Source organism: Equus caballus, chromosome 11 (genome assembly GCF_041296265.1).
Source record: "Equus caballus isolate H_3958 breed thoroughbred chromosome 11, TB-T2T, whole genome shotgun sequence".
In the NCBI taxonomy this organism is placed as follows: domain Eukaryota; kingdom Metazoa; phylum Chordata; class Mammalia; order Perissodactyla; family Equidae; genus Equus; species Equus caballus.
In genome coordinates, this window is record NC_091694.1 from 45783536 (window position 1) to 45799184 (window position 15649).

The 15649-nt window shown below is 53.5% G+C and overlaps 1 protein-coding gene across 1 annotated transcript in view; it reads right to left on the minus strand.

Moving 5' to 3' along the window:
* Window positions 1-15649, minus strand: part of RTN4RL1 (reticulon 4 receptor like 1) — a 67389-nt gene that overhangs the window by 50730 nt on the left and 1010 nt on the right. The window lies entirely within an intron of this gene.

Below are 15649 nucleotides of genomic sequence, written 5' to 3' on the forward strand. Positions count from 1 at the left end.
CCTCAATTATTAAAAAATAGATAGTACCAGATCTTAGGTCCTGGCAGACTCTGCAGCGGCATTTGTGCAAGGACTATTTCTTTTCTTTCCCTTTTCTCTTTCTCTCTTTTTTTTGGTTAATTCTGTTGAGATTGTAACGTGGCCAGCTTGTTAGTACAAACGCTCTGGCCAGTTCCCAGCGGGATGGAAAGTTGGGCAATAGAGAGGTGAGCAGAGCCTTCGGCCAGGGAGCCTCTGCCCCAGGTACAGGGAGGGGCCGGGCTGCATCTCAGTGGAGGACGGGGGTGGGGTGGAAAGGGTCTGTGTCCCCCTTTTGGGCTGCACACGCTGAGCACCGGGCAGGCATGCATCCCCAGCTGTTTCTCTGTCTCCCTGCTGCTCTCTCTGGACAAACCCTCCACCAGCAAGGCCACCCCCGGGCGGCTGCTCTTTTCAAGGGAGTGGTGATCGATTCCACCTTCCTTCTTGGGGGAGGTGACAGCTCTCGCTCCAGGCTTCCCAGGGCTTCTCCCAGGGCCACTGCCAGCTCCCTGGACACACCCTTCTCCTCCCAGGATTGTATCAGCCTCTTAAAAAGGGGGCAAGGTGGTCCGCCTGGTGCCAAGATACAGAGGCCTCCTGTAAGGGTCCTGAGGCCCGCTGAAGCCTGATGGGGCAGGCAGCTAACACTCCAGCCTCCTTTGTAGTGAATCCTATAACAGGGCACAGTGGAGCCTCCAACAAAGAAGGGAGGGATCTACAACGAGGAAAAAGGCCCGGGAGGCAGCGCCACTGAGAAGAGGGCTGTGGCATTCATTTTGGTACTTGGAGTCCCCACAGAGCTTGGCACACAGTAGGCCTCGGTCGGTACATGGCTGTTGAATAATAGATAAGGATGACGAAGACAGTACAGAAGCCACGTCTCCCTGAGGCCTTGTCCATGCCAGGAAGGCACTCTACATCCATTTTGTCACAAATTCTCAGAACCCCAAGAGGAAGGTGGCATTAGCCCCACTTTTCAGATGACGAAGCTGAGGCCTCAAGAACGAAAGCACCTGCCCAAGGTCAGGCAGCTGGTGAGTGGCAGGGCAGGGCCCTGAGTCCCGCCTGTCAGCTCCACGGCCCCACTCTTGTCTGCTTGGCTCGATATCTGGAGGCAGCAGGAAAACCTAAGCAGACCAGAAATAAGTTTGAGAGGGACCAGGCAAGAAGCAGTGTCTGTTTCAGAGGCCAAGAGACAGAGGCACTGGGTTTTCCTTTCTGATCAGGGAGAGACTGTTCTGGAGAGAAGGCTGAGGCAGCTGAACGGAGGCCAGAGCTGTGGGCCAGCGGTTGGTGGATGATGCACCACTCTTCTGGGGAGGCCTTCAACCTCGTCGCACTTTTCTAAGCTGATGGAAACCACTTGGGAATGCTTTCCACTGCTCCCCCGGCACTGCCTTATGGGATCCTCCCTGGCCCTGAGTGGAAAGGGCAGAGTGTCAGGACAGAGCCAGTCCTCCCCAAACAGGGTGGCCCTCTGCCCAAGGTGACCCATGCCAGCTGGTCCTGAGATGCCTGTCCCTGGCCAGGGCTGGCCTGACTCAGTCTGACCACTCACCCAGACTCAGCCCTGGACACATAGAGGTGACACTACAAAGGACAGTCAGGTCTGGCCTGCAGGAAGGATGGCACAGGAAGTTACCACCATTACCGCTAATACTGAGGGTGGCATTTGTTGAGCCCCTGTTCTCGGTCACAGTAAAGTGCCGAGAACTTAATCACCATCATCTCATTTAATCTTCACAACCCTACAACAGAGGTACTGTGATTAGCCCCACTTTATAGATGGAGAAACTCAAGTTCAGAGAAATAAGGTCATTCCCAGGACCTGAACCTGGGTCTGGTCAGATCCTGTTCGCAAAACCAACCCACTTGGAGGTGAAGGGCTTGGCCGCTGACCCCTGGAATGAGCCCTCCCCACCAGACCCTCTCCTCTTGTGGGCAAAAGCTTCCACCGAGTAAGGACAGCCACTACCACAGCTGGAGAGGCCACCAATGGGGGCTCTGCTGGCAGAGAGATACAGGGAGAGGCCGCGCATGGGGTCCTGGACAGATAAGGTGCCTGTTACCAATGTTACCAGCCAGCAGGCCTTGGCCATCCTATGGAACACATCAGCCGACCAGTGCTGTGTGATGTTGGATGAGATACTGCAGCATTCTGGGCTTCACTTTTCTCAGCTGAGCTATAAAGTTCCTTCTAGCACCCAAGAGCCTACACATCTGTCAAAATCACACAAATGCCCTGGTCCAAATCAGAGGCATGCTCTTCCGCACACTCCCATCCTCAGGAGTTTTTGATGCCACAAGCCACCCCAAGCCCAATGAAAACAAATGCCTCTGTACATCTTCCCCCTCTGCGCACCCGCAGTCTGCTTCACTGGAGACCTAGGCCATGTTCACAGCCCCAACACACACACACACACACACACACAAACACACCCTCCTCCTCTCCAAATAACCAGAAGGCTTCCGGTCTGTCTGGCTGCTGCTGGGGGTAGGCTCAAGCCCACTGAGTCCCACGATGGCTTCCACTCCCCGGCTCCCAGTGAAGGCCTTGACCTCTTACCCTTCTCTCCTGCCCCTGCCCAGAGGCCCGCATACCACATGGGCCAAGGCGTGTCCACAGGTATTGGCTAAAGCATGGTCTCCAACAGCAAAAAGCTGGCAACGGCCTCGGTGCACACCCGAGGGGACTGGCAGTCATATGATGGATATTTGCAGCCATTCAAACAGGTTTAGAATTACCAACCTAGAAAGGTGTTTGAGATGTACCGTTAATTCAACAAGACGGGGCACATGTGCAGGAATGTGGGAAAGAAGCGTAGAAAGATGCACCAGATGCCCTCGGAGGGAGGAGCTGTCCCACTCTTTGGGTTGTGGGATTATAGTGATTTTCTTCTTTTTTGCCAATCTGTGGTTTTCCAATGTTTCTGCCATGTGTATGCATTATTTGAGAAGTTCAAAACATTTATTCTGGGGAGAAAAGGCTGATGTATAAATGAGGCAGCAGGTGAAAAAGATGAGACCGTACACAGAACTAGTTCTGTTTCATGCTTTAGAGTAAAGAGGAATGGCTTGTGGGAACTCACCTCTGACCTTGTACTCAGGCTGCAGCCTGGGCCATATTAACAGCCCAGGAGGAGAGGTGTCTGACCCCAAGGGGAAGGGGTGGGGCTCAGGCCACTACTCCTTTCTCCCTCCCCTCCCCTGCCATAGTGTTGCTTGGCTCTGTGCTTTGAAGATTCCTCCCCTTGGCCAAGTGGCTGATGGACTTGGGGCTGACCCCAAGCTCTGGTCCTCTCCAAAAAAACTTGAAACTACTCCACGGGCTGTACCTCAGAATGCCTGCCCTGCCCACAGCCCCAGCCCCAAAGGCCACCAGCTACTGTATCAAGTACAACTCTGCCTCAGGGCCTTTGCACTTGCTGTTCTGTCTGGAGACCTCTTCCCAAGCAGAAGCAGCTCTAACAGATGCAGAGAGCCTTCCTTCATTTCACCTAGGCCTCTATGCAAATGTCACCTTATCAGAAAGACTTCCCAGCCAATCTCTCTAAAATAACAGCTCTCTGGGGAGGGCCCTGTGGCCTAATGGTTAAGTTTAGTGCGCTTTGCTTGGGCAGGCCCAGGTTCATGGGTTCAGATCCTGGGCACAGACCTACACCATTCATCAGCCATGCTATGGCAGTGACTCACATATAAAAAAAAAAAAAAATAGAGGAAGATTGGCACAGATGTGAGCTAAGAGCTAATCTTCCTCAAGCAAAAAAAAGAAGACTGGCAACAGATGTTAGCTCAGGGCTAATCTTCCTCAGCAAAAAATAAATAAATCAAATAAAACAAAATAAAATAACAGCTCTCTAGTCACCCTCTGTTCTTTAATTAACCCTCTGTTAATTTTCTTCTAAGCACCTACCCCACCTGATAGAATATAGTTAGTCATTTATTATCTATTCTCCCCACCAGAATGTAAGCTCCACAAGAACAGGGGACTTGGTTTTTATTCATCGCTTCATCCTCAGGGCTAAGTCAGCAGAAGGCAGGCACTCAATAGTTGTCCAACGTTTGTCAGATGGAGAGAGCCTTCCCAGAGCCCTCTTGGCCGACAGGATAACAGGCGGCCAGCTCATCCATGGGTAGACAATCCATAGGTGACTGTAATCTATAACATGGTCTGACACAGAAAAACGTGGCTGGCTTAACCGGGTCTTCCTTCTGGGAAATAAAGCTGGGAATACCAACAAAGTGGGGCAATTAGCGGGGCGAGGAGGAGGTGAAAGGCCATCTTGAAGAGCAAGCAGGCCTGGGTGGCCACACCGGGCCTTGTGCAAGGTGAAAGGTCATGGGTGCAGACAGCAGGGCAGAAGCAGGAGCATCCGGGTTGGGTGGAAGGAGAGGGCCTGTGAGAGGGACCACAGAAAGGCTGTCATTTCCTAGAGTCACCCCCTCCCCTTGCTGGAGGCTTCTGGAGCTCGGGTCTCGCATCTCCTTGCAATAATCTCCCATTTCCAACAAGCTACCTCGAACCCTTGAGACCGAATTTGTCCATTGAAGGCAGAAATACCTGTCCACTGGGGCAACCATTGTTCCCTGGAGGTAGCCCCAGGGCCAACGGCCGCCCCACGATTTGGTGGTCAAATGTGCCCTTTGGGACTCTCCTATGAACCGCCCGGCCTCTCTCCCTCTGCTAGCAGAGCTTTATTTCCACCACAGGCCTGGGCGACGACCCAGGAGCCTCCCTGCGAGGAGAGGAAGCAGTTCAAAGTAACAAGTCATTTTCACAGATGGGAGAGAAGACAAAAGAGGAAGTCTTCTCACCCCAGGTACCACCTGAGCTCAGCTTCGCCTGGCAATTTCATCTCCTCATGTTCGGTCCAGCCTCATTTAAACAGTGCAGATCTCAGAAGCCCAGAGTGTCCACGAGAGGTTTTCATTTCCCATGGAATCAATAGCGCAAATTTTGTTCCATAAAAATCTGCCAAGTACAACCCTAAACTTTTCTGAGCAAGAGTGCTGTTTCTTTTCCCAATGCAGCTCCTGCCCTGCTGGACGTCCTCTGTGGTCCTGTTGGCCAGTTCTTCTGTGCTTGTTAGCTTCCTGGGGCCATGGAGGGACAGAGCTGGGCTGGGGTGAGAGGGCAGCACCCTGGGCCCTAGACGAGCTATGTAGCCTCTCTGAGCCTCAGTATCCTCATCTGTAACTTGGAGCTAATATAACCTACATTTTCTGCTTTTATTTTTGCTGAGGAAGAGTCACCCTGAGCTAACATCTGTTGTCAATTTTCCTATATTTTTGCTTGAGGAAGATTAGTTCTGAGCTAACATCTGTACCAATCTTCCTCTGTTCTGTATGTGGGTCACTGCCACAGCACGGCTGATGAGTGGCGTAGGTCTGCGCCTAGGATCTGAACTCGCAAACCTGGGCCGCTGAAGCAGAGTGCACCAAACTCAACCACTACACCACAGGGCCAGCCCCTGCCTTTTTTGCTGTTAATGAGGCATTGTACAGGAAAAACTGTGAGACTCCTTTCTACATCCTCCTCACTAAAAAAAATATATATATATATATGTTTCCTCCTGGTTCCTGGTACTAAGTTTCTTTTTATTTTTAAGCCCTAGGTTATCATGATTTAATTTTTCTTACAGTTACAGAACAATTTAAATATTAAGTTTTGGGGGCCGGTTTGTGGCCATGTGGTGAAGTTCCTGTGCTCCACTTCAGCGAACTGAGGTTTCACCAGTTCAATCCTGGGCGTGGACCTAGCACCACTCATCAAGCCATGCTGAGGTGGTGTCCCATACAGCACAACCAGAAGGACCTGCAACTAGAATATACAACTATGTACTGGGGCTTGGGGGGGTGGGGGCAGGGTGGAGAGGAGGAGGAGCGCGAGGAGGAGGAGGGAGAGGAGGGGGAGGAGGGGGAGAAGGAGAAAAAGATTGGAAATAGATGTTAGCTCAGGTGCCAATCTTAAAAAAAAATTAAAAAAATAAAAATTAGGTTTTGGTACTAAGTTTCTTGGGTTCCAACTTATTTGTACAATCATCCAATCAACTCATAAAGACATGACATTAGTTATTGATTCAACACTATTTACCCAATGTCACTATGTGCTACATTTTATTCTGTGCAGGATGCTGTTTTAGTCTGGTTCTGGTAGGAAAGAGAGGGCACTCTCAGGTTGAATAATTTGAGGAGTATATAACAGAAGTGAGAACAGGGGCTGGGAAACCCCAAGAGATAATATCATTTACCTCCCCCCGCCCCCGCATCCCCCCCCACCCCCCGCCCCAGGCTAAGTGAAGGGAGGGAGGCTCTTACTGAACCTGGAGAAAAGAGTCGAGGAGACCCGCTGGCAGGAGATGTGTAGCAGATGCTGTGAGGGCCTGCCCATATCTACTGTTTTTACCATTCCAGCACATAGCAGCCTGACTTCCAACTGCCAGAATCTGCATTTCTTTTCTCTAGCAGTGGAACTGGCTTTGCTCACCCTCAGAGCAGGCCAAAAGTGCCAGGGAATTAATTCCTCCTCAGGAAAACTCTCAGCCAATGAGGGATGGAGTTGCGTATAAACGCCCCAGCTCCCTCCTCTTTGGGTGAGACAGCTTTGAAGTGCGAGTTCCAGGCTGTGTCCCCAAGTTCCCCAGTGGGACTGAGTTCTGGTTACCCACAGTGGTAACTTGCTCCACGCATCCGTCATTGGCTTCTTCCCTTAGCTGTCTCACTTCCCCACTTGCCTGTTGGCATTTCTTAGGATGCCTCCCAAATAAATGACTTGTACTTGAATCCTGTCTCAGGCTGTACTTCTGGGAGAAACTTTGGGTGATGGTGGAGGGACATGGAGAGCCCATGGCGACTCACCATTGGTTGAACCCATCTGGAAGCGAGAGGGTGTGGGAGCCCAGTGTTGAAGTTGGACAGGCCAACCTCCCAGGACAGAGCGCTGGAAGGAGAAGGGCAGAGAGCAGATCCAGAGGGGCAGGCTTTAAAGAGTAACCAGTCTCCACATGGGAAGAATTGGTGGGGAAGGCAGATAGCACAAAAGTAATTGCAATTAAATAGGTTGAGTACAATGACCGGGAAGTGCAGGGTATTATGGGACATCCAGGACCCCTCCCCTAGTCTAGGGAGGTATAAGAAGGTTTCCCAGAGGAAGTGATGTGTAAGCTGAGTCCTGGAGGATAGGAGTGAAGAGGAAGAGGCAGCAAAGAGTGTTCTAGGCAGCTTGAGCCGCTTATGCAAATCCTTAGAAATGAGACAGGACATGATTCAATGAAGGAATTCAAAGAAATTTGTTAGACTTAGACCTCAAGAGTTCAAAGTGGGGAAGGAGAGGGTGGAACTGCAGGTGGGGCAGGGAGGAAGGACTTGACAGCCAAGCTGGGAAGTCTGGACTATTCCCTGAAGAAAAAGGAATCGCTGAAGGTTTTGCAGCAAAGGAGGGACGAGATCATGTGGCATTGAGAATCTGGCCATGAAGTAAAGCTTGGACTGGCAAAGGCAAGTGTAGAGGCAGGGAGGCTGTGGATACGGCCAGGGAGAAGATGGAGGCCTGGCTAGGGTGGAGGCGGGGAGAGGAGGAGGTGTGAAGGACTTCCAGGGAGAACAGACAGCACTTCACGATGGACTAATGGAGAGGGGTGGGGTGAGGAGGGTCATCCATGGATCCAGTTCTTGGGCTGAGGGCCCCTGGGAGGACGGTGGTACCAGATGCCGAGATGGGGGAAATGGGGAAGGAGCGAGTTTGCCATGAGCTCAAGATTGAAGCAGGAACACAGTTTCACACACACTGGGTTTGAGAGGCCTGTGTGGCTGCCAGTGGAGGAGGCATCCAGGGGCTTAGCTGGATGGATGGCTCTGGGCATGAGAAGCAACATCTTGGCTGGAGATGGGATGTGGGGGGAGTCAGCAAACGGGCGAGGCAGCTGTGGGCGTGCTGAGACCCGCCAGAGCCGTGCGTGGAGTGAGAGAGCCCAGGGCAGTGCCCAGAGAGGCGCCTCATTCCAGGGATGGCAAGAGGTGGTGAAGTTGGCCAAGAAGGCTGAGAAGGAGCAGCCACAGAAGTAGGAGAAAGACCAGGGGAGCTGCCATCAGGGAAGTCAAGGGGAAACGATGGCGACAGAGTCAAATGCCACGAGAAGGTCAGGTGAGACAAGGAAAATGTCTGGTAAGGTCAACATCAAGCCAGAGCAGTGACAATGGAGTGACGGAGGAGACAGCAGGAAGTCCAGGTTGAGGAGTGAGAGGGAGGTGAGGGCAAGGAGACTCCAAGGGTAGACAATTCCTCCCAGAGAGCTAAGTGGTCATAAGGGATCCAAAACGAGAGGAGAAAAAACCCATCCCCACAGAAGAGAGAGCTCCAACCGCAGGCCCTGTGGACAGCGCGGCGTCCTTTGTGCGCTCACAACATACAGCACACCCAGGGGCCTTCCTGCGTGCACTGTCCTGCTAAGAGGGACCACAGGGGACTCCCCAGTCTCCAAACTGCCATCGTGGCAGCAAGGCCAGAGGAGGAGGCCCCTCGCCCCAGCTCTGGCCAGGGCCACCTGTGCTTATGTGTTTTATATTCTGGGCTCTGACATAGGATATCATTTGAAGAAACTGTTCTGGTACAGAAAGACATTTGAAAAACCATCAATCTAGTCATATCACAGGTGGGGAAACCGAGACCTAGAGAGGAGGACACGTGCCCAGGTTCCTAGTGAGTCAGCCACAGAGATGAACCAAATGCAGCCCCGGGACGCCAACTTTGGTTTTCTTTCCACAGCCCCACAGTCCCCAGGAAGAAAAGGGCCATGGCCAGGCCAAAGCCAGGGTTGCATAGGGCCGCCATCAGAGGCAGAGCCTGGTGGCCAGTGAAGACAGAGACAGACAGGACAGTAAACATCACGTAGCGGGCAGCATGCAGCCCATGTCAATGAGGCGGCAGGAGCAGAGCCACTCTCCCCCGGCGTCCGGCCTGCCTGGGCTGCCCCACACTGGCCACCGAGTGACCTCCCTGGACCCTGCCTCCCCTGAAGCTGGCCAGCCTCGGGCCTGAAGCCCACCATACCGCATGCTCCCTCCTTCTCCCAGCCTGCTCAGACAAGCCCATGAATAGAACATTAAAGGCAAAACCTTCTAAAAGAAGAAGCAGCTCTCTGGTAGGAGTCGCCCCACAAAATGTCAAACGCAGAGCAAGGCTTCCTGCCTTGTGTGCTTCTCACTAATGGAGGCACCTTAGCCTCCACATCCCCATCATCTAATCGCCCTATAAATAAATCATCGTAAGAAGAATGCCAATTCCCCCCCTCCCCAAGCCTCATGAATCTCTCTAGAAGCGTCTGTAAAGGGCCCCTTCACTATGTGTTGGCTCAGGTGCCCAGAGAGAGATGGTCAACTCTGCCGGGACAATTTCAGAGGCTGAAGCAAACTTCCATGCCACCTCAGTGGTCTGAGAGTTGGGAGCCCAGCTTTTCTCCTGATTTGGGGAAGACTTTTGCTCAATTTCTGGCAGACCCACTCTGACCATGGTGCCACTGCCCTCTGGAATCAGCCCAGGAAGCTGGCAAGCGGCCCCACCTCCAGGGGCTGCAGTGGTCTGTCCCCTGTTAGACATGATGAGTCGTGCCCACCCATCCCTGCGTGAGTGAGCCACACACCTGCTCACCAAGTTTTGTTCCCAACGTGTGGTGCACATAGTGCTGACCCGCCCACTCCTATGGGTCCCCCACTGAGTGGCTCACCAGCCCGCCCATGGCGCCATTGCCGTGTTCGTGGACCAGAGTGCGGGTGCCAGTGTAGGCTCATGCACGCGGGGGGCTCCACTCTGCAACAGCGGACCTCTGGCGTGCACCCTCCTGGAGCCTGTTGCATGCTCACCAGGTGTGTTTCTGCCCACACCCACACACATACACACACTGTATTGTGTCAATCCTCTTGCTGTGCCAGCACGGAGGCCTCCAGAGTGACTCTTCTGAATCAGATACCAGGGGCTGTTTGTAGTTTCAGATCCCAGCTTCACTGACTGATTAGACAGTAATCATAGGCTCGGAGGCACCGCCCACTGCATCTGTTAGACAGACACCCCGCCTCAGCGCGGGGGAAGGGAGCACCTCACTCAGAGGTGGGAGTCTGCTCTTCTACACCCCGAGATCAGCTAGATGGTCTGCCTGACTTCATTGTTCTCTTCCAAACTGCAGGAAGAACTGGCCCCTCTGGAACTCGACCACAGCCGGAAGGGGGCAGATGTCCCCTCTGGAGGACAGCTCTGTGTTCTGCAGTTACCATCCAGCTAACAGGTTGGGGCTCGGCCACGGGATGCCCCCTAGCAGTGAGGGAGCACTCCGGGGGAGGGAGTACAGGTACAAGTGGAGGGGCCTGTCGCATCCAAGCTGCCAAATGCCATCCACCTGGGCCAGGGTGTTCTGGACCAGTCTGGGGTGTGGCTATGTCTGCAAGCCCAGCAAGTCAGCCTGGAAGAGGAGCCAGGGAGAGAAACCTACGCGGAGGGCCCAGCCCCCAAATAAACCATGACCCGGCCTCTCTCAAGGGCATGAAAGCAGGCAGGATAGTACTGGCCCACTGTCCCATCTATGTCTGCAGTGAAGAAACCAGAGCAGGAGACGGTAGGTGAGGGGTGTGTCTGCCCAGACACAAAGAGGGGCAGGGTAGAAGATGACATGTGAGACAGCATCTCAGAGTCCCAGAAGTCCCAGGTCCCAGGCAGAGATGCTCCTGGAGGAACACCAAAAAGGGAGTGCATGGGAACTACCAGGGAACTCTGTAGCCAGATACAAATGATTCAGCAGTGCCTGGCACCCCGCAAAAGAACTGTCATATAAATCAAGGCAGATGGGCAGAGAGACAGCAGAGCTTAGAGGCGAAGAGAGCAAAGGAAAGAGCACGGTGGGATTGCATCCTGACTCAACGATGTGCCACTGGATGACACTGGGCAAGGGACTTCATTTGTCTGTGCCTCAGTTTCCTTACCTATACAGGAGGGACAAGCACAGGCTGATCCCGCAGGGTGGTGGCGGAGATTACATGAGAGAAGGCATGGAGTACACTTAGCCTGGCCCATCAGTAATTATAAGCAGCTATTGTAGCACGTGGAAGAGATTGGCATAAGTGGATCCATGGCAGGTTGGGAAGAATGGTCCACTCCCTGCTGCCCCTGTCTCCAGCTAGCATCCATACCTCCTCCCAGCAGGCTCGGCCAGGCATGCTCTGAGACCTGAGGTGGCTTCACCTTGTTCTAGTGATGGACACGAAGTCAGCCGTGCCTCCTCTCCCCAATTCAATGACATCTAGGGAGGTCCCTGCTCCTGGGTCCCCTAGCTTTGGAGCTGATGTCTCCCTCGGTCTTCTCCCAGGCCTTGAGGAAGCCCTCACCCTGGGGTCCTGGCCCACTCCTCTCTCTGGCTCACTTCTTCTCAGGGTGGCCTGGCCAGTGCACCCCGAGGAAAGGGCTACTTCCGGCACTGTGCGCGGAGGTCCTGCCTTCTGCCGTCCCTGGAGGCTCTGTTCCCGTTTCGCCAGCTATTTTGCTTCCTTGGCCATCTGTTCCCTCCCTGTCATCTCCTCTCTGCTTTAACCTTAACCACTACTTCACTGCAGATGGTACCAAACAGATCCGTTCTTGACATCCTTCAAGACGCCTGCCCCCTCCTTCTCATCTCCAGCAAGTGAACTTCTGCTCTGTCCTTTTTCAGGTCCTGACTCCAAAGACGTGGCCAGAGGTTAGAACTGGATTCACCCCACAAGCTTCCCTCCCTGGTCCCATCTGCTGTCAACTCTGCCATGTTCAGGGGGCAAACACCTACCCTTTCCCCTGCCTTTTCCTTTTCCTAATGAGACTTCCTCTTTTCAAATGTGGTCAAAAACCTCTCCTGGCATCAAGTCTACTGTCTGCTCCAGTTATCTACCTGGTCTCCATAAATGGAGCCGTTTAACCCTCCCGAAGGATCAGGACTGGCGGCCTGAGACAGACCAGGAACTCTGGGCAGTGTTCCTGCAGTGGAGGAGCCAGTGTGCCCAAGCTGGGAATTTGGATCCTGAACACTTTCTCTGCAGAAAGTGGACCCAAAACCGCAGTAAGGAATCAGACCCGTGTTGGGCTGACAGCAACCAAACCAAAACACATTTTCTATGTTGTCTGAGCTCACAAGGGGAACAGTACACTGCTCTCCTTGCTTTTATTCTGCCTACTGGTGAGCAAATGCCTTCATGGGCTTTATTTAGAAACTCGCTCTGCCTCTCCTATCTGTTGGGGTGTGTGGTGCTCCCCTAAAATTCCTTCTCTTGGCTTCTCTTTTTTGGCATAAGGACCAGAAGCACTGAGGTGAGAAGCAGCGCATAAGCTCCCAATGAAAGAAACTGGTTTGGTGACATTGGTTCCACCAGGCTGCATTCTTGAGTGGGATAGAATTGGGCTGAGAAGACTGAAATTCCACTTCTGCCCCTGGATTTGGGCTAAAAGCCTCATATCTCAACTCTCTCTGGAGCAGGGCGCTTGTATTTCCCCTCTACACTCCCTCTGCAGCAGAAAGAAGAGCATCTTGGTTGTCCATGGAACTCTCCTCTCCTCCCCTCTCCCTTGGGGCTAAAGAGGACATGTTACCAATAGCTCTGAGAAGTGGAGGCTGCTCATACCTGGCCACATGGAGATTCTCAGATCACCTGGGGAACCTTTGAATCCAAATCAGCCAGGCACTTGACAACCCCATGGTCCCTTCCTCCCTCTGCCTTCTCTTCTTCTCACATAGGGTCTCACATAGGAGACCCAATCCAGCCACCAGGCCATCTGGCTATGGAAACCAAAAGAACAAAATGCATCTTACTGGGTTGCAGGCCTTAATCTAGCTCTTGCTGAATTATTCAGGGATGGCATTAACTTATAAATGAGTGTGTTTGACTGATTTTGTGGTTGATGTACAGATAAATTCTAATGAAAGACAGCTACACGATTTTAAATTATTAATTAGACTGCCACTTAACAAAGCCTATTTGGCACTCTATTTCCTTGCTTAACAAGACAAAAACTTTAAGGAAAGGTTCTGTATTAGCCCAGAGGCTGTTGATTTGCATTCTGCTTTTATAGCTCTAAAAATGAAAACCATAGATCCTGACCTTAAGCAGGCCACTTTTAGCAAAGCAAACCCCCCAGGAGGCTGCCATTCCTTCCTGGATGATGCTGGGTGGCTCAGGGCCTCACTTGTCCTGCCTGCCTCTCATCTCTGACCAGAGGCTTGCTTTTTATATCCCTGGTTCTGCCAGAGCAGGCTAGGAGATAGACAAGCAGGCAGGGCAGCTGCAGAGGCCTTCAGCTACCAGCACTGTCAGTAGCAAAATCTACTGAGGACTTGGGGCTGGTCTGATTCAGAGGTAGGGCTGTGGCCAGTAGAGTCCGTTCATTAAGAGATGCAAGGCAGCATCGCAATTCTTAAAATGTCCTGCCAGGGGACAGCACCCCGCTCGCTGTAATAGGATAACTAGAAATCAGAAAGATGACCCTCATGGTCCACTGCCTGCCCTTGCCTTCTTCCTTCTCTCGGGCTTCAGACCCCTGAGCCCCCTAACTCCACAAAGTACTCCATTGTCAAGAGCACAAGCCCTGTCCTTTGCAGGAAAGGAAGGGTTTTTTTCCTCATTCCTCCTCCTCCCAGGATCTAGGAGGGCTATCCTTTCTTCATCTTTCAAACCCTTTTCCAAATCATAAACTGTGAAACTCCCTCCGGGCCAGGATGCCACGCAGGGCTCTGCATCCGACAAACAGGGAAACCGCAACTACTATCTGAACCCATCCTATAACGCTTTTGCTTAGAGCCCTTGGGAACAATTCAAGAAGCAGACACTTCAATAGCCACCTCCCTTGGCATTAGCCTCAGGCATTCCTTTGGCTCTGGGCACACACCTAGAATCCATGTAGAGAATCTGAGTGTCCTGTATGTGTGTGCAAAAGAAAGTCCTAGAGATCAAGATCAGAGACAGAGGGAGAAAACTGCCCAGGAAAGGACCAAAATAAAAGTCCTTTGCCCACACAATGTCCCAGCAGTAGGCTCCAGGCCACCCACGCAGAGCCCAGTCCAGCAAAGGGCTTCTCTGCTCTGTTTCCCTCAGCCCAATCCAGGTGGAAACCTCTTTTAGTACCTCTCCCACCAACCAAACCGTGCAGGAAGGGAAAAATAGCCCAAGTGGCAAACACACGTGACCGCCAAGCCTCCAGTGGCCACCTCTTGAGAGAGGTAAGAGAGCCTCCTCCAGGGAGCCGCCCCCAGAATGCACTGGGCTCATTTGGAGCTGGGCCTCTGGCTAGCAAGGATGGGGGAGAAAGGCTCCTGGAGGCTGCTCAAGCCTCCCTGGGCACCTAAACCATATAAATAAAATGTGTGGGTTGCTTCGTGGCTCATTTTTAACTGTAAACTGCCAAAAGACAAAAGACCAAAAGGGAAACGAGATGTCAGTTTCTCTCTATTATCTCCATCACAGACGGGCAGCCCAGATATGGCAGCCTTTTAAAACTGCCTGGGAAGCCTTCCCCACCGGGCCAAGTTTGCATGCTCCTCGCCGAAGCTTCTCAGACCTGGGCCTGTACTCAGCTCTGCAAAAAGCACCCTCTCTGGGCAGAGACACTCTGGCCAGCACTGCTGGTTGCTGAGAGGACTTTTAGTCCCTTTCTGCAGGGAAAAGGAACTGGGGTGTATCAGTGCAGCGGGTTCTCCAGCCAGCCACTGAGACTTTTCCCACACCACAGTGAAAGCCAGTCAGTGTTTCCCCCGCCCTGCACTGACCCACGTGGAGCCACAAGTCACACATAAGTTTGTGACTATTGACACAATGGGGCAATAGAGGACCCTCGGTGGGCCTGAGCGAGCCGGGACCACCACACAGCCTCTAGGGCTCCCAGTAAAGGCGTGGTTTCTTCACCCACCCGTCCAACCTGCTTCTGGGGTCTCTTCCATCACCTCCACATCTGCTCCTCTCCGCCCATCTCGGGGCTTCGCTTTCCCCTCCTCCGCCACCTCCCCCTGCCGGTTTTCTCCTTCCCCATCCTACTGTGAGGTCAGAATCCTGTGCTTACGACACCTCGGTCTGTTGCCATGGAAACAGGGGCGGATTAAGGCTGGAGCGCCGAGCGCGGGGATCAGGCCCCTCCGCTACCTGAGCTCCCGCCTCAGCCGGCTCCCGCAGGGCCGAGCAGCCAGCCGCAGGCGCCGATCGCCGGCCGCCCGGCCCGAGCCAGTGAGGTGGGGGTCCCGGCGGGGCGCCGCGGCCCACCCGGACCCGGGAGGGGAGATGTAGACGCAGCCGAGGCCGGGGCAGCGGTGACCCGGCCGCCGGGCTCACGGCGTGGTCACCTGCCCTCTCTGGGCCCTGGGGACGGTTCCCCGCGCGGCAGCCACGTGGGGGCGCGGCGGGACTTCCCCAGCGCCCGCACCAACTTTGCAGCTTTCGGCAATGGGCCGGGCTGCCCGGGGGGTCGTGGTGAGGTGGTCGCGGAGCCAGCTCTCCTCAAGTTGAGCCTGGCACCGGCCGCGCACGCTGCCGGCACGGCCTGCGCCTTCTCATCCCTCCGCTGCAGGCATAAGGAAAGTTTGAGGAACCGGACATCAGGCGCTAGTCACCCCTCCTCGGCAGCTGGGTGCCGAGA